Source organism: Lissotriton helveticus, chromosome 5_1 (genome assembly GCF_964261635.1).
Source record: "Lissotriton helveticus chromosome 5_1, aLisHel1.1, whole genome shotgun sequence".
Taxonomy (NCBI): domain Eukaryota; kingdom Metazoa; phylum Chordata; class Amphibia; order Caudata; family Salamandridae; genus Lissotriton; species Lissotriton helveticus.
Window position 1 is genome coordinate 268,325,096 of NC_136065.1, and position 18,771 is coordinate 268,343,866.

Genomic DNA, 18,771 nt, shown 5'->3' on the forward strand with positions numbered 1-18,771 from the left:
GGAATGGCGCGGGCCGACTGCCGCAGCGCTCCAGTCGCTTGCGGGACCGCTCCCGCTTAGACGTCAGGGCCCGGCAGTCGGAGCAGGTGCGGCCGTGGTGGTCGATGCCTAGACATTGAAGACACCGGCGATGGGGGTCGGTAACCGACATCAGTCGGCTGCACTTGGAGCAGGATTTGAACCCGGGCATCCCTACCGGCACCGTAGGAGTCGAAGACTCAAGTAGAAAAATTATCAAAAAGTTTAGTCAAAAAATGACTAAGGGGTAGAGCTTCTCCAGATCTGCGCTAGCTGGCGCGGAAAAAAGAAGAACTGACGTCAGCGCGCGAGGGGGTCGTCGAAGTACTCCGACGACGTCATTCCGGCGCTAACGACGGACGCGGAGCCGCGGACGATGCCTGCCGGCGCACGCAGGGGTATTGCTACGCAAAAATTTCCGGATCCAGTCTGACGCCTGGGGATATTCTAAGGTAAGGAGTCTATCACGAACGTGTCTCTTTCAGATAGCCCTGGCGAACCAAACCGGTGGATTGCTCATCACAATGGACCGGACTGTGCAAGAAGAAGTGCTTCATGAAAGTATGGAGAGACCCCCATGTGGCAGCTTGGCATATGTTCTGGACAGCTACCCCACACGCTAACACAGAAGTAGTGGCTTTGGCCATGGTGGAGTGAGCCCGTAAGCCCTCAGTGAATAGCAGATTTCTATGTGGAATACTATCCATCCGGAGATGGCTCGTTTGTGCAGAGCCTTGCCTTTCTTTGCTCCGGCAAACCAAACAAAGAGCTGATTGCCCACCTGACGGTCCTTGGTGTTATCAAGATAGAACGACAAAGCTCTCTTAGGGTCCGAACGATGGAGCCTCTCCTCCTCCTTGAACGGATGAGGTGGAGTGTGGAATGCCAGAAGAGTTATGCTCTGGTCAATCTGAAAGGAAGTGACTACATTCAGGAGGAAAGGTGCACGAATCTGATGGGGCGTCACAAAAGCAGTAGGAGGGAATTTTTTTTGTAAACCTTTCAATAAAAAAAGTGGTCAGACAATGACCAAGATAGTGCTCCGGATCTACACTGTTGCTGCAGAAAGAAGGAACTGATGTCAACGCACCGCGGTGGTGCCTATGTATGTAGGCACTGCATACATCACTTCTGAAGTGGTCGACCGCAGAGCTGCTTGATGTGACTTATCAAAGCGCAGAAGTACTGCTCAAGATTTTCTGGACCGATTCTGGCGCCTAGGGAAATGTTCGAGAGTGAGGAATCTGAGATTAGTTGTCTCTATCAGAAAGGCACTGCATATTAGAATCATCTAGGAAGGAATGTGTATTGACCACACAGTGGCTAAATAATGCAACAGGAAGTGGGCATGCTGAGAGTAATCCACAGAAAAACAAGATTGTGCCCACTCCATATATTAAGGGTGAGGCCTAGTTAGGAGTATTAGTTCAGCTCTGATGGCTATATATATATCCTGATTGCTTAGTTCAGTTCTAAACACCTTAATTGACACGTTATGTCTATTTCTGAAAGCCAGTCAGAGTGTTGTGTCCAGTTACTAAGGACCCATCAGGTGTGATGTCTGTGGGTGAATTCTGAAAGAATGTGTCCAGTTCTGGAGACCACATCTCCAGAAGGATTAAAACAAAGAGGTGGCAATCTGGAGATTTGTACGCCAAGAAGTGAAAGGCTATCATCCCAACAAGGGGAGGCTGAATCTTTACATATATTCTGTATGATAGTGTGCATGTGAGAAAGATTCTTTAGAATTGCTCTCAAAATATGAGACTAAAGAATGAGAACGGTAAACATTCATGGAAAGGGTAGCACATGTACACAGCTGATTCCATGCAATATCCACAGACAGTAAGACATGAAATGGAAAAAAAACCTGGACGGAAGACCAGCGGAATGCTGGGTATCACATGTGCAAAAGCAGAAGGCTCAAAGCAGGTTTTGCAGTCCTGATCAGCTATCATACTCCAAGTTTTATGTTACCACATAAATAGCCTCAGAATCGACTGGGCCTTTACTTAGATCTGCTGTGGCTTGGACCAGGAAGATTTACTATTCTAACTTCGGGCCTAGTAGATTGAAGCTACAGCCATGCCGAATGCCCGGTAATGGCGTTAACGGCCACGTCGATATATCAGTTTCATTGATGTCATAAGGTTCACCATTAGCCCGAAGTCTATGGCCTCAGTCCGCCGAACAGCTTAGGTCTTTGTGTCTTACTCATCTGAGATATTGTGTTTAGCACCGTGGAGACTACTTATGGTCACTCCAAGGAGTACTTGTGGTGCGGTAGCAGTGGACCACAGGATCAAACTTTATATTGCCAATTCTGGAAAGAAAATGAGAGTTGCTTCGTTGCAAAGTATCAGGTCACGTGAAGCACAATTTGTTGCATAGCTCTCAACTGTCACAGCAACATAGTGGTTTTGTGACTAGTATGTGCTTAACTGTGTGCCCTGCACGCATGGCCCATGTAAACAGGCCTCTTGGTTGGCCTGGTTTGTTTTTGACATCCTTTCATTGAGTGTGCGGGTTTCCGGTGTTTGCTGGCACAAAACAATGCAGTTCGTGTAGGCAGCCATCTCCTCACATAATGCTTAAAATCCACGTGGAAGCGAGACAAGCTAAACGGTAACAAACCCCCTCCCATTGTACAAACTACTAGACTTCCGCTTTGGAACAAAAGGTGGACAACATCCTAATCTGCACTGCGCCGGTCCCACAGGGTCAGGGTTACAAAGCCTTCTACCCAAGATGCCCTGCTCCACTGGCACTGCAAGGCCTCAGGAGGAAGCTAATTGGAAAGAGTATGGGCACCACGCATCACGCTAAATCACAGGCTTAAGCAATATATTTTTATAAGTGGTGTCAAAGCATTCCTGTGCAACATCCGGGCCTAACAGGAAGAAAAGGCTTGTCGTTCTCACAGACCAGATTTTCCTGCAGACTTGTTTTTCACATTTCCAGCCTTTGGTATATGATCTGTCTAGACTGTTAATGTTATTGCCTGTCAAATTTTCTTTGGGATTTTTTTTCTCCTGCATTGTTGTGTTCCCCATTAGTGTGGTAAGGAAGGTAGGATTTGTGACACAGAAAATTGCATCGACCGGTCTATTTCTCTATAGGTCGCACGAAACTGTTGAAATGAGCAATAAATGCAAAGCTGGGCCTGAGGAGTCAGTCCATGATGCCACAGTAAGCAACACTCAACAGGACAGAGCGGCTACGACAAACACTTCTTTCATTTGTAAAATGCGATACGTCTGCATTCATATTGTACACCTGCATGTCACTGTTGCCTTACAGGCTGATCTTGAACCCTTACTCATACACATACTATTCAAAACCCCGAGATCACCCCAAGAACGCATAAGAATGCATTCAGTTTGGACAGTCGGTCCCAGGCAAGCCATTCGTTTCTTCCATTGTCTTGCCTTTCTTTCTGTTGTTCTAATTCATTGCCTAAAATCTAAACCCAACTACAAAAGAGTCAGAAATCTTCTAAAAACCTAACTATAGAAAGTCACATTTGACTCAACACAGGGGTTGTGATCAAATAATTTCTAACAATTTATTGCCCGTCTATATTGTCTTTAAGCCAGCATTATTCAAGCACTCTCCAAACTTCTATCTAGAGCTCTAAAGTAATGAAAAAGAGACTCGTTGCACTTAAAAAAAAAAAAAAAAAAAATTAAGAATGAAACTCAACTTTCACCTTCGAAGACTAATCGGTTCCCCTGACGTTTTCTAAATCCTATGTTGACCAAAATCCTCAACTCAACCTGTCCTAATTCAACCCTGTCCTCACAATCCTGGTCTGCACCATAGGCCTAATTTGCCTACACGGGTCCCTTTGACCAAAGGGCTTGTACTTCCTTAAGTAAGAAGGACAAATGGTCATCCGTCAGTCAGTCCAGGGACTTCGATAGTGGCTAGGCGGAGTGGCTATGAAGGTTAAAGTGTACTCCTTATGGACCTGATCTCGGGGTCAGTGGTTGCCAAGTCCTCGGCCAAGTAACTGCTGGGCACATTGCTGAGGTTTAAGTGGCAGTCGATAAGGGGTTTCTCTGCTGAAACCGTGAAAGGAATGATAGGCTGATGTGGCTGGTGGGGCAGGCAGATAAGCTCAGGAAGGGTACTGTGTCCCTGTCCTCTTTGAACTGCTCCAGACAGGAATCTCCCTTGTCCCCAAAGTGGCAGGTCCCATCAAAGGGCATGTCGATAAGGGATGACTCGACATAGCCTGAAAAACCTGTCAACTGCAGCAAGACGTGGCAATGAATGGCAACACCACAACCTTCCTGTATACCTTTGGCTAGAATAGGTCAGAAGTCTTGTGGGACATCTGGGAGTACTTGAGGCATCGAATTCCAAAATGTGTGGCAATAGCGGTCAGCATGCAACTTGGATTGACAATCCTCAAGTCCAAACTTGTGGAAGAAAATACCCTCTTTCCGAGGATCACGGAGCTGGAGACAAAGTTGGTATATGAGCCGGGGGAGGTGCAGTGGTGTTTTCAGAGCGTCCAACTGGCGCTGACAGTGAATCCGCCAGCGATATACCAGTTGGAAGGCCTCCCGGTTTCTATGGGCCCACCAGACGGAGTTGGAAGGGAGCCAAAGAGTCTGAGAGGCCTTGCATACCTCTTGGATCTGCTTTGGGTTTAAGACGGCCCCAGTAACTCCGGAGGTGACGGAACAAGTTGAGGATTGGCTCCGAAGTCGAATGACTTCGGAAGCGAGATTGAGAGGTATGGTGATGCCCTTATTAGGTTATGTGATTGCCACTTGATATAGCGCAACGACTCACACCTGAATGTGTATCTTGGTGCGTCACTAACTCAAGGCCGGCAGACTACTTAGAACAGCCACATCTTCAGAGTTTCTTTTTTTTTTTTTATTGGCCCAGCTCAGTGCATGTACAGATTTGAAAGGGAAGTTTGTTACAATGGAAGGGTGCGAGGTATGAAAAGGATCTACCACCAACTCTCGAAGCGCGAATTCAGGAAATCCGTAATAACGCTTTGTCCTTGGATCTAAGCAGTCTGCAGGGCAGTTAAACCTAAACCTTATGTGCAGATAGATTGGGTCTTTACTGGTGAGCGACTTACGAGTGAGACAGCATAATTTGAAGATCGCACGCTTCCTGACTGGCAACCAATGCAAGGCATTTAAAATGGGTGCTGAAGGAGAGCCTGAGGGAAGATTACATACTGGTCAGGCAGCTGTATTCTGCGCAACCTGAAGTTTGGACATCAGCGTATCATTGACCGCAACAAGCAGAGGGTTTCTATAGTCCAAGGGACTCATGATTAAGGCTTGTACTAAGGTTTTCCTAGAGGATGACAGAAGCCACTGGAATATTTTTTTCAACAGTCGAGTGGTGGCAAAGCATGCATCACAAATAGCCAAAACATGGTCCTTCACAGATGGAGTCTGGTCTAGCTTTAGTCTGAGGTTAATACTACCAGCCTCAGGGTCGGGACCAGACCAAGTTCGAGAAGCCACCAGTCTGTGGACCAAAGCTGCTGAGCTTTTCCGAACAGCAATATCTCAGTTTTGTCATAGTTCATATTCCAAGTGAACCACGGTCATGTGTTATAATTTAACTACCCTGGTTCTTAGGGTTACGGGGTTGACTCCGTAGATTGCTACTACCATTCAACTGCAGATAACTGCTTGTCATCCAGTCGACTATTTTTTTCATACAGTCTGAAAATTGAGATGTATCCCATCCAGGTCATGTCCAAAGGAGATTACTAATTAAGTGTCATCAGCGCAGGATATTACCTCAAAGCTGTATAGTTTAACATTCTGCGCAAGGGGGCAACATAGGTGTTGAATAAAGAATGACTCAAAGAGGAGCCCTGAGGGTCTCCCTTGTTGACAATCATTGTACACGACTTAAAGGAGTCCAACAAGATCGCATGTGTCATATTTTCCAGAAAATCCATAAACCTTTGTAGCACTTTGCCGTAGATGCCTACATCATACAGCCTACTAATTAGAATCCCATGAGAAATGGTGTCAATAGTTGCGGACGGATTCAACAGCACCAGCACAGCCAGCGTCAAGGGACAATCTGATGGTATTAGAAGCTGCAAGAAGCGCAGTCTCTGTGCTGTGAAATGCATTGTAATCGGCCTCCAAGTAGGAGGTGGAGTTCGAGGCGACAAGTTGTAATTGGGTAGCTCCTTTAGGTGCCCATGAAGAATACGAAAGTTCTTTAAGATTACGTTCATTTTCTCCTCGAAACAGTCTGCCAGGGAATCACATAGGTCTTATGATGCCAAGATGGCTCGAGAGCAAGCTCTTGGTTTGGTTTAGTGAATTGATTCCTTTAAAAAGTTCGTTAGCTGAGTTTCCTGCTTACTCAATTCCATTAGCTATATGGTTTTTGTGGGCGACTGATTTTTTTTTTTTTTGTAGCTATTGCGCATTGTTTTGTTTACTTCTTTGTCCTTTGCGCCTCCTCAGGAGCACGACAGTGGCGGGAAGGAGAAGAGTCCTGCGTGGATTTTCAATTTCTTTCTTCGCCTTGACCGCAGATTTGAAGCGAGACAACAATCAACCTTGGGATTTACTCTTGTGACTTCTGGACCGGAATGAGACAGAGACCGACCTTTGGACTCGGAATTATCTCGACGGGGAGTCTTTCAGTGCTTGGGGACAGAGTTTCGCCTCGTGGTTCCATATGACTGTTTTTTTTGTCTAAAGATTTTGTGAGGAACCACTTGCCTCCAAACCTGATTGCAAGTGTTTGGTGAGGTGGAGACATGGCTTGGCCAGGAATCTATCTGCTCTGGAACTTAACTATGGGTGATCTGGCAGAGCCTTGGCAAAGCTCACCTGCACCCAAAACTAGTCTGGCTCCTCGAGTATGCTCAGGGTTTTTTTTTACTTCTCCAAGTGGAGTATGGCCTCCGGTTGCCACGTTCTCTCTTGTAATTGGGGGGAGAGGGGTCAGATGCAGGCAGTAGAGTTGACGAGGACTGGGGTAAATTGTGGTGCAGCTACAAACAGCTGCCATATATTTCCACTCTTCCCGTTCTATACCAAGGACAACAGCAAGAAACTGGGGCCAGGAAGAAGAAGTGAAAACATTTGTGCCCTCTGTGACCCCTGCTGGTCATAAGTGATTAGATGCAGAGGAGGAGCTAAAACTCAGTCCATGCAAACCCTATTTTTAATAACACTGAACACACGGCTGCCAAGTAGTCCCATGTCAATGGTGGCACAACTATTAGCCCTATTACCACAAAACACAGTCTGTGACTAAAAAGAAAGGACTAGAAAAAGGTGTCGCACAATACATGGGGCCTCTTGGAAACAATGCCATTATCACCGGATCAAACCTAAAGGCATTGTGCCGGTGAGTAGTTACTTGACAAAGTAAATATACATTGTCCAGGGAGCAGGTCAGCTATAAAAAGATAAGCAACATTTAGAGTCCAGCAGATCGCGTTAGTTTACATGCGCTCTTTATGCAAAGGCAGGAATATTACCACGTCTCTGGAAATTCCGTTAAAAGAAACCCTATCAGCTTATATTATATTAAACATTATGTTTTCTTATATTATCTTAAAGATTATGTTTGCCTTGTCAACATTAAGGTTCAACTTTGCTTCTTTAGGGAAATCAGTAGGCAATTTCTTAGACAGCAGTGCATCTAAAAGTGCATGAACAGTTAAATCGTAACATTTCTGAATATAACTAATCAGGAATCATATGCCGTTTCAAATAAAAAAAAACAGAGCACACCACTACTCTGTAAAGTGATGGGTCCACAGCAGACTTTTTGTGTTTATCAGGCCTTTATATTGACAGCGTGTATGTGTCCTGTCCTTTCTGCGAATGTGATTGCTCGACTGGCCTGCTACCTGCTCTTCCAAACACTGACTGTAGGTGGTGCTACAGCCCAAAAAGAGGACTACGGGAGCTTGAAGGTTGGGAACGATAGGCTTCTCTCACAAGCCCGACCACAGGAGGATAGGGTAGGGAACACCCTGCAGGTAAGATATTTATATTGGACTTTTGAAACACTAGAAAACCAAGAGGAAACCGCCTGACTCGACTGCAGAGGCAAGTGGGTGGGCAGGCAGGGTGGGGGGTCGAGGGTAAGAGTAGCTGGCAGAGGGACATAGGCGGGTCGCAAGTGTCTGGGACAGACTGTCTGCCATGTATGAAGGGACTACCTACAGAAATTACATAGAGAGGGGGGCAGTTCTAGACCACTATAAGCCGGACTACGAAATTGTGAGCGCCCCCCACTGAAGATTCCCTCGGACTCGGGCGGACTGTGCGACAGTGGTGGGACAGACAGCGATACATTTGGCGCTGTGAGGTCATTTAGCGAGGATGTATACAGTCCCATTAGGAGACACGGGGTGGAGGAATTACTAAATAAGGTCCCGGTCTCCAGACTGTCGGCGGACCAGAGGTGAACAGTCACAACTAGACAAAGACCGGTCCTGCCTAACTCATTTAATGGGCCGAATATCTCACCATACCTGAATCTGCTAAACAGTCATCATGGAGCCAAATTAAATTTATACATTAATGCGAAGCAGCAAACAAAGAATCACATAAAATACTTGTAATAATCATCTACATTTGCCACAGGCAGTATATTTTTTAAATTGCTATTAATGTATTCTTTAGCAATTAGATAATATATATTGAAAAAAGAGAAATACAGACATATCAGAGAATAATGTTTGAGTAATGAATATCATAAACGCATAAATCAAACATGTATACCTCTGGTACATATATAGTGTCTTCTACTCTGGCCAAAATACAACAAACTCAAATCACACTGATACCACATTCATTCCTCATAAAAAAAAAAGTCAAAAATATCACCCACACAAATGCCTGGATTATAGCAGTTAGCTATTTATGTTCACAAAGGTTCGACTTCCTTCTTTGTTGAGTAAGGGAGGCTCTTTCATTTTGTATTTCTCCTTGCTGAGAGACTCAAGCTATCTGTCTCTCTCTACCCCATCTTATTTTAATCCAGCTGGCAAGTATGATCTCCCCACCTCTTGGTCCAGTGCTACTCCTGGCTGTCTCACTGGTTGAGAGAAACTTCCTTCTTGTTATTTGGCTATTCTTTTTGGCCTCTACTTTTACACACATTTCTATTCAGTTTAATCCAGGCACGTGTGTGGGTGATATTCTCTTTTGGGTCCCCTGTTTGCCAGCCTTCAACTTTTTTTCTTTACAGAGGCCCTCTTCTTACGGCCCAGAGGTAAAGCCTACAGCAGGAGGTAAGACTGGAGGAATTGCAGGAGGCCCTGCGGGACACGGCTCGTGGGAGGAACCTGCTCCTAAGGGTACTGAAAACTCTCCAAAACTCGAAAGCAAGTGGCACCCCATTGATAGACATGCGGTAGGCCTTCATAATAATGCTCCTAAAGACAAGCAAAGACCTGAGGGACCTCGGGTCCTACCAACCGCTGTCCATGTGCAATGTGGATTTCAAACTACTTGCGAATGTACCTGCGATGCGCCTGGGCCGCACAGTCACTCACTTAGTGAACAAAGACCAGTGTGGATTCATGCTGGGAGGGGAACTCATGCACCTGCGGCAGCGTTCTCATTGGATGCTCGCCACACAGGGGACAGCCGAGGAAGCATTATTGATTGCTCTGGACATCGAGAAAGCATTTGACACTTTCCACGGAATACCTATAGGAGGTGTTGCAGAGAATGGGGATGGGCCCGGGATACTTGTCGTGCGTGAGCCTCTTACATGCAGAACCCTGAGCGAGAGGGCGTACCGGACAGGTGCTATCTGATGTCCGGACTGTATAGACCGGTATGAGGCAGGGATGCTCATTGACCCAGCTCCTCTATGCGCAGGCCATGGAGCCTTTGGTAGTGTACTGGAGGAGCGAAATCAAAGACTTTGTTAATAGGTATTGGTGGGATGACGCATAGTGTGTCAATGTACGCGGATGATACACTTGCATACGCGAACAGCCCGAAGGTCAGTGCCACGCCAAATGCAACTCATGGCTGATTACAGAAGAGTGTCAGGGCTACATATCAGACAACGGCGATCTTCCCCCCGGCGTCCTCGGGAGACCGTGGGGTTGCTGATCTCCGGAGGTGGGACTCCCCTTGGAGACGGTACATTTTCCTGGGGATTACCTGGGGATACAGATAATTCCTGACCCGCAGCAGCAATGGGAGTTTAACATGGGTCAGATGGTAGACAGCCTAAATGCGTCTGCAAAATTTGGGAACACTCTGCTGCTGTCCACATTGGGCAGTGTGGTGCTCAGCAAGATAGTACTGCTTCCCAGGTTTCGCTTCACTATGCAGAACTCATTCTGTGTCCTACCGAACTCCTTATTCTGACAGCTCAATGGCCAGTTGGTGTCCCTAGCATAGGCAGGGAAACGGAGCAGGGTCAGGCTGGAAATCTTAAAACTGGACCTAGCAGAGGGCAGACTGGGGCTCCCGAATCTCCAGTGATATCTGGCTGACCTCCTACAGTACACAGCGCTGGTGTGCAATGATGGCCCAAATTGGGAGAAGAAACTCCTGGATGGACTGGTAATGGAGAAAGACCTCCCGAGACTGCTTATTGCGGGTTGTGGGGTGCTGGTAGGTATCCCCTTCATAGGGGCCCCGGCAGAGCAGGTATGGGAAAGAGCCGTTACCCATGTTCTGAAGCATGCGCTGTATGCCCAACTGCTCCCTATATGGTGGTTGCGGACTTTTGTGCTCATCCCCACCTCCATGGATTTGGTTGGATGGAGGCTGTCAGAGGGAGGGAGACCTTTTTCTGAATGACTCTTTCGTAACACTAGCAGACGCTGTTTTGAGTAGGACCGGGCAGTTTTTATGGTATGCATGTGTGTCCTATATGGTCTGCGAGATCTGGGCAAATTGCCCCAAGAAGCCCAGGGAATCCGAGGTCTTAACAGTGATAATGGACCCAGGCTCGAGCAGGGATCTTGTTTCCCGGTTGTACAATGCTCTGAAGGAGGGCATACAGACGTAAAGTCCACCAGCGATAATTGGTATTGGGACCTTGAGATTCCTCTCACGGATGGAGAATGGAAGCGTGCTAGAGCACAGGTGCAAGAAACAGACATCAGGGCCATGTTTAAGTTGGCACAATTCTACAACCTCCATAGGGCCTCCGTGACGTTGCACCGGCTGCATTGGGTTTACCCGGCGCAGTCGGCGTGTGATGCCTCCTCCAATGAGATCCCAGTTGATTTTATTCATGTTACATGGGCATGCAGACCCTTTTGGCAAGAGGTGAAATGGATAACAAGAGCCAGGGCATAGCTTACGATATGTCACTGTATACTAGGCCTCTCGCAGCTCCCTAGGGAGGGCAGGAAGATGGGATATAAATTTACCAAACTGGGACAGGTGCTTGCCAGGCGTCGTATTGCCATTCATTGGGCAAGTCTGGTGCTGCAGACAAATGGCAAATGGAGAGCTGACCTGCTGGAGTGAGCAGTGGCTGAAGAAAGTAGACTTAGAAAGGTATGCACAGATGAAATTGTGGAGAAAGCTTTGGAGATGTGGGGTGTGATGGTGGACTGCCTGAGAGGAGACGGAGGAGCAATAGAGGATGGGTCAGCACATATCTCACCTGTGACCATGGTGGTGAGCCCCCCGGGCTGGTGAGGGATACCCAGGTTCACTTGAGAATCGTAAGGTGGACCAGGCAATTTTTACAGTATGCATGTATGTCCAGTACGGTCCGCGAGATCTGGGCACGTTTCCCCTAGGAACCCAGGGAATCCCATGTCTTGACGGTGATAATGGACCTGGGCTTGAGCAGGGGTCTTGTTTATTGTTTGTACGATACTCTGAAGTAGGACAAGCAGACAGACGTAAAGCGATAATTGGAATAGGGATCTTGAGACGCCTCTCACGGATGGAAATTTAAGTGGGCTGGAGCACAGGTGCAAGAAACAGCGAGCAGCGCCATGTTTAAGTTGGAACAATTCTACAACCTCCATACGGCCTACATGATGCTGCACTGGCTGCATAGGGTTTACCCAGCGAAGTCGGCAAGTTGTGCGCATTGCAATAAGACCCCAGCGGAGAAAGATTTGGAGATGTGGGGTATGATGACGGACTGCCTGAGAGGAGACGGAGAAGCAATGGAGGATTGCTCAACACCGATCTCACTTGTGGGCCCGGGCTGGTGAGGGATACCTGGTTGCACTTGAGAGTGGTAGGGAGGGCACATCTTTGTGTTGAGTGCTGTTGGGGCTTGCAGCAGGGCTGTGAAATCTATTGCAGAGAGAACGAATGGAAGTTGACTGCTGCCCCCTCCTTCCTTCAAAGATTTGTTCCATTGAATGCCTTCAAGATTATCAAGCAAACATAAGCACCCTGACACCTCCCTCCTCTCCAGACCCAGGATTGAGTGTACTTGATGATTTTGGGGTGCCTTGGGAGCGGAAAAGTTTTGGGGTTTCTGTTTTGGGTCTGAGTTTTTCTGTAGTATTTGCATACTGTAAAATGCGAATAAAGACATTTGGGAAAAAAGAACACCAAGAGGAAGAACTCAGACTTACTTACCTACTGACTGGGATGGAACCAGAGACTGGTGTGGAGGACACTAACTAGGACAGGAAGAGTTTGCCTCAGCACACTGGTTGAGCTCAAAAATGTTCTGAGAGGAGGTCAGTCCCCAGTTAGAGTATGCGCCTGTGTCGAGACAGATGATTGCCTTGTGAAAGCCCCCACTATACCATACACTTCATGAGTAGCCGAGTTCATATTGAATATCAACCATAGATAAAAAGATAATCTGCACTGCACTTGATGTTCAATCTGTATTCAACTGTTCAGATACTAAAGCCCTGTTACATAACTAATGCTCAACGACGGGCAGTTTTTACCTGCATTAAACCCCTCACAGTCACTGAACCTACACTGAGAAATAAAGCGGATACAAGTAGATAAGTGGGTAATGTAAACAGCGGTTATTCTATGGAGAGAGTTTACTCTGTACCACACTGATGGCAAACAGTGAAACTCTCATGACAAATACACCAAAGAGTATTAACAAATATCTACTAAGAACAGTGTACACTCAATGCAAAACTTGTCCAAAGAGAATATTTATATAACCAAGGTGTGAAGGTGCCAAAGATCATATACCTGCAGCCTTCATTCTGTGCTGAAATCTTTCCAAATAACACTTCGTCTGACGCAAAAGAAGCACATGCTAATAGGTTAGTACCTGGTGCACAGTCTTCTATGTTATGTAGAAATTGTCACACTGAAACAATTCTGTTTAATAACTCAAGGCTGCTTACAATACTCAATATGTAAGACGTAAAACCTTTACCCTGTTGGAAACTTTTTCTGCCAAGCCAAAAAGCTTGTGTGGAACATGCTGAACACAAGTTGTCAACTGTCACCTGCACACAGAGTTACTTTTCAATACAAAGATTAATTATGTGTTCAATATCTCTACATACCTATGATGCATTAGGAGCACATGCATTTTGTAAACACTCACACCCATTCGCTGGACACAGACTGTACAAAATTAGGGAGAAAAGTAATTTGGTAGTTACTCACCACTGTGTAAACTATAAAACAAACACTCATTGGATGAATTCTTGATAAGTGATGTCCTAGAACACGCCATGAGTGATGCAATATGTGAGGTCACACGTACTGCACGGAGGGAGCACAAGATATAGTTAGCTCTGCTAACAATAGCTGATGAATTTTATGTCTGTTTTGAGTTCAAAACATTAATGTTGTCACTCGCATTCACCTAGCTGTAACGTCTTTTACCTGTGTTTTTTTTCAGTGAATTTCTAAGATTAAAAAAAAACACAAAAAAAAAAAACTAGAAAACGGATCTTTTTATCACACCTAACTATAAAGTTACTTTAAACTTTGGATTTTTCAATTAACTTCTAGGCTTTTTTTTTTTAACGTAAAGTAATATTTTGTTACCAAACATAAAGCCAATCAGCAGCCACGCATGGCCTTGGCCATGTGCAGCAGGGGCTTTGCCACAGGGCGTAATCTATGGCCAGGCCCATGCTGCGAGGTTGGCGGCAGGGCCTGGCCTTCAGCCAATCACCTGCAAGCAGATAACCTCACACTGCGCATGGCCTTTGGCCGTGTGCAGTAGGGGATGGGGATTTACAACAGGGCCGTTAACCCCCTCCACCAAGCAGCCAAACCCACACTGCGCCTCTGGCCGACCCATAGGCAGGCAACCAACCTCCACCTGCCAACCCCACGTCACGCACAGCCTTTGGTGATGCAGCATAGGGTTGGCATTCGGGCCCCGGGAACCCCATCCCTGGGGCCAAAACATATACATTAAGGGGAGGGGGCGTGTAGCCCCCATCCCCAACCTTAATAGACCCTAGGGACCCCATCCTCAGGGAACAAATTAAACAAAAAAGGAGAGTGGCCAGTTACTCCTCCCGAGCCTTCCTGGGCCCCCAGGGAGAAATATAGAAAAAAGGGAGGGAGGCCACATGGCCCCTTCCCCCAAGCCTTATTCGCGCCCAAGGCATCCCATCCTCTGGGACAAACCAATAGAAATGGGGAAGGGGCTGCGTGGCCCCCTCCCCAAGCCTTTACAGGCCCCAGGTACCCAATGGCACGGGCCATTTTCTGTTTAAAATGGGTGGGGGTTGGCCCTGGGGTCGCCACTAATTATATGTGGGTGCCACAGTGCCCACGCAGGGCACCCACGAACCACCACATTAAGGGCCGCAGGAGAAGACCCAAAGCCCCTGCCTGGAGGGAGCAGCTGTTTTCTGCATGCTCCCTCCGGGCAGGAGTAATATCAGCTTTGTTTCCCGGCCTGCTGATGTGCGGGCAGGTAAACAGAACACAAACCTGCTCCCAGCCTGTAGGAGCATTTTTAAATCTCTAAATTTCAGCCAGCAGTTTTTGCAGTAGCACTGTTTAAAGAAGTCTATGAAAAATGCAAAAGAAAAAAAGACGCAGTCTATGGAAAAGTAATCCTAACTATAACGCTGATAGCCGCCTTGATACTGAACCAACTCTTCTGGGTCAAACAGGTGACACTATGATCGAGATGCAGAAGTTGCACCAAAGAGGATTATAACAGCAATACCTCCCCCTCGCTCATGGAACACAGCACTAGCTGTTCTCATAAAACTCATTAATCCCATAATTAGGACTCAACTCCCTTCTCTTTTCCAAGAAAATAAAAGCACTTACCAGCTTCTTGGAAGCAGCAATAAACTAAAGTGGGAGGATACTACCATTTCTACACCGAATCCACAGGGACTGCGCTCACTTGCAGCCTACTCCACACACAGGGGTCCCTGGGAATGAATAATTTACCACTGAAGCATCCTGTAATCAGATAACCACTCTGGCTGACACTGACGGACTAGCTCCAGCAGATATCCCAACCACATCCCTAAAGCGTTCACTTGCTCAGGTCATTCGATCAAATATTTATACACAATTTATACACATTTAAAGCAGCAATATTTATAAAACAGGGAAACCCATCTGAATGTTTTGGTGAATGACTGCGCTTGGTTTGGGGCCAGTTGGCGGGTACACAAGGCCATTCGAAGAAGCCTCTTGTTGAAATAATTCACTGTTATGAGGCAGCTCGGGTGGGGTAACCTAACTTGTTAATCACGGTTATGTCACAAAGGAATTCCAGGCTGGTCCGGATGGTCTCTCTGGGGTTTGTATGACAGTACAAGGCGGGCTATTACCACTCGTGCCATTACAACGCTGTTTTTACAACACAAGTCGTTACAACGACAAGCGCTGGATAGTGGAATAGTTTCATTTTCTATTCCAACTCCAGCCCACGTTACAGTAGGGAAGGTGTTGGAATAGAAAATTAAACTATTCCTTGTCCAACAGCGAAAGTCGTTGAAACGACTTGCGTTGGAAAAACAGCATAGTAATGGCAGCGCGTGGTAATGCCCGCGTTGTAAAGGCTGTTCCCCTCTCTGGGAGCCTGTCAGAGCAGGGCTGGAAAGCAAGGAGCACAGCTCCTGGAGTCATGTAAGGCACTGAGAGTGGTGGGGCGGGTGGCAGGATGCCATGTACTGTATGGCTTCCCCACACCTCCTCTCACTTTGCATAGCTGCTGAAAGCAAAGACTGATGACTTCGACTTTTGTAAATTACAGGGATGTTTTTATCCTCAGGTTCTGAGTTACATCATAAACAATGGAAGCTTCCCTCTCGTTGTCTATTTGATGTCACGCAGACCCTCAAGGGGAAAAATTCACCCTGTAATTCACTGTTACCCATCTATAATTCTATATAACACAGGAGTTTCTCAGCAAATCTCTTACTATGCAAGAAGTCACCATTCAGAGAAACATTCAGCAAATCCAGTGGGACATGCCGATAACAGTGACCATATACAGAATACCGCAAACTGAAGGATCTCTTTGTGCATAATAAAAGGTGTAACTAGTCTGAGTCACTGCATACACCTTGGAACAATAAAAGGCTTTTTTCATCTTCCAGGCACATAAACGTCCAACCTCGAGGATATGCACAATCTCCGTGATAGATAACTAATCAACTGAGATGTTTTGCATCCCTTTCCCAGAGCCCCTATCGTTTATTTTAGTTTCTAAAACGGAGAACTCACTTCTATGACATAGCAACATTTGATAACAAAACGTATTACCCACTGTTGCTACATCATAAAAGCTTTCCGAGTCAGGTTGACAGGGCTCTGACAGCCTGTCAGCGCAGTGCTGCTTGTCGGATTTGACTGAAGCAGAAAGCACAGCTGCTGGAGGGGGGGGAAGGAAAGCAGGGGAGGCAAAGGGGGTTGGTTAAGGATGGCAGGTACGTTTTTTTTTAATTAATTATTTTGGAGACGGAGGAAAAGCCTTATTATGCTTGGCTCCCTCATTACTCCCCTGCACCAGCATTGCAGTTTAAAGCAGATGCAGACTATTTTGGTGGCCATATATAAAATATTAAATGGTAAATAGTGAATCGCTGGGATGTTTTTCACCTCGGGATTCTGAGTAGGCCTGGGCAGAGTTCCGCTATGCAAAACTCCGCAAAGTGACAAAAAAAAGTCTGCCAAGCTACGCAGTGTTCCGCGAGCAGCGGAGTGCGTTACCTCACACCGTTTGCACTGATTTTGAGTGACAGATGTTTGTCCCACTCTGTAAATTCAGTGTGAATGGCATCACATGCAGCAAACGAAGGTGTTGCTTCTTTCGGCACTCAAGTAGAAGTTCTACTCAGTCGGCAGCTTCCTCAATGTGAAAGGAAGGTTTCTCAACATGAGTAGCAGCGACCATCTTGCTGGGGATTGGTCTAGCATTGGATTTTCCTCGCTCGTGCTTGCCAATTTACCGCTGGCAAGCAAGAGTAAGGAAAAAACTCAGCTACGCGGGGTGGAGTTTTTCAGAACTCCACAGAGCATGAAAAATTCTGCAAACGGAGTAGAGTACACTGCCCAGGCCTAGTTCTGATTGACAAAGAAACCACCACTGGGTATGGGCTCCCAACGACACAGCTTGCCACAAGCTACAATGAATAAAAAGAATGCATGTGCCGCTATTGGCTTTATCTATACTATTTAATCAAAACATCTGAACTAAAACATGTTTCGTGTGTGTTATCACTTTTTTTTATTACTTTTGTTTTTCTATTTTTTAGAATCAACAATTTGGTATATTAATTTTCCAAATTTACATTTTTACAGACCTTATGTACACAAAAGAAAACATTCATATTTACATCAAAACACAATTCAAAATCTACAGTTCAAAAAAAGTTGAACATTCAAGCCACCATTCATTCAACTAACATACCACAACAACCAACTAAAAAACAATATGCTTTTTTTAAAAATACTGGAATAAAATTATTCACAGTTAAGCCATCTTCAGTTAATATTCTCAAAAGGTGATCTATTTATTGTAGTTCATGTAACCCTTTCTTTTTTATTTGGCCTAATGAAAGGTCTACGCGTTTCAAACTTGTATTATTATGGAGTTCTCATCAGGACCGTGGTCTGTGAAGAAAGAAAGAAACCTTTCTTTAGATCAAGCATAAACGCTAGGGAGCTGCCTACTCCATCATTCTACCACCTCCTTATCTTACCTCTTGTGTTCCAATATGTGGACGAAATCAGTAAAGCCCCCGACGTGTACACAATATCTGGGGAGAGAATCACACCATGACATCACCTGTCACCTTTCAATCAACAAACAACTTACAGAGTCACATATGCTCACCACTTACTTTATTTTATATGTCCGTGTGGTGTTACTTTCACCGTGCCCTGTCTCTCAGCACACTGCAAACAAGCGAGAACTGTCAACAAACCGTATGTCAGGTTCTAATTGGACAGGAAGCTTTTAAAAAGCAAAAACGTCTTACCTGGCGTGAGAGCACAGGCTTCAATAGCCGAGTATCGTATGCCTCCGCCTGAAAGTGATCAGTGAAACAACGAGGTTAGGAAAATGTAGATTTACTGTAAACGGGTGTCCTAACTGCCAGTTCGGCACTCAATTAAGAGATCTCAAAGCGTAAGGTACCTTAAAAAGGACGGAGCATGGAGCTTAGAGTCAATCTCCTCAGTGTCGAAGACGCCGCTTTACTGTCGCGTTGACTTCCGGGTCCGCAAAGGATCAAGGGAGTTGTAGTCAGTGAGTCCTCCTGCGCTTTAAACATTGTCCGGTCACGTTTTCTTTTTCAATTATGTCCGCTTATTGACACACTTGGATTGTAAAAGCAAATTTACACGGCAGAATTAA

General features: G+C 46.0%; 1 protein-coding gene and 1 long non-coding RNA gene across 7 annotated transcripts in view; both read right to left on the bottom strand.

The window, feature by feature from the left end:
* RGS3 (regulator of G protein signaling 3) overlaps nt 1-18,771 on the bottom strand; it is a 945,383-nt gene that overhangs the window by 91,649 nt on the left and 834,963 nt on the right. The gene's annotated exons all lie outside the window — the stretch shown is intronic.
* LOC144753095 (uncharacterized) lies at nt 17,805-18,314 on the bottom strand. Its single transcript, XR_013594197.1, has 3 exons — nt 18,257-18,314; nt 18,116-18,172; nt 17,805-18,026 (listed from the first exon to the last, which is right to left on the bottom strand). It is a non-coding gene; the product is annotated as an uncharacterized LOC144753095 (long non-coding RNA).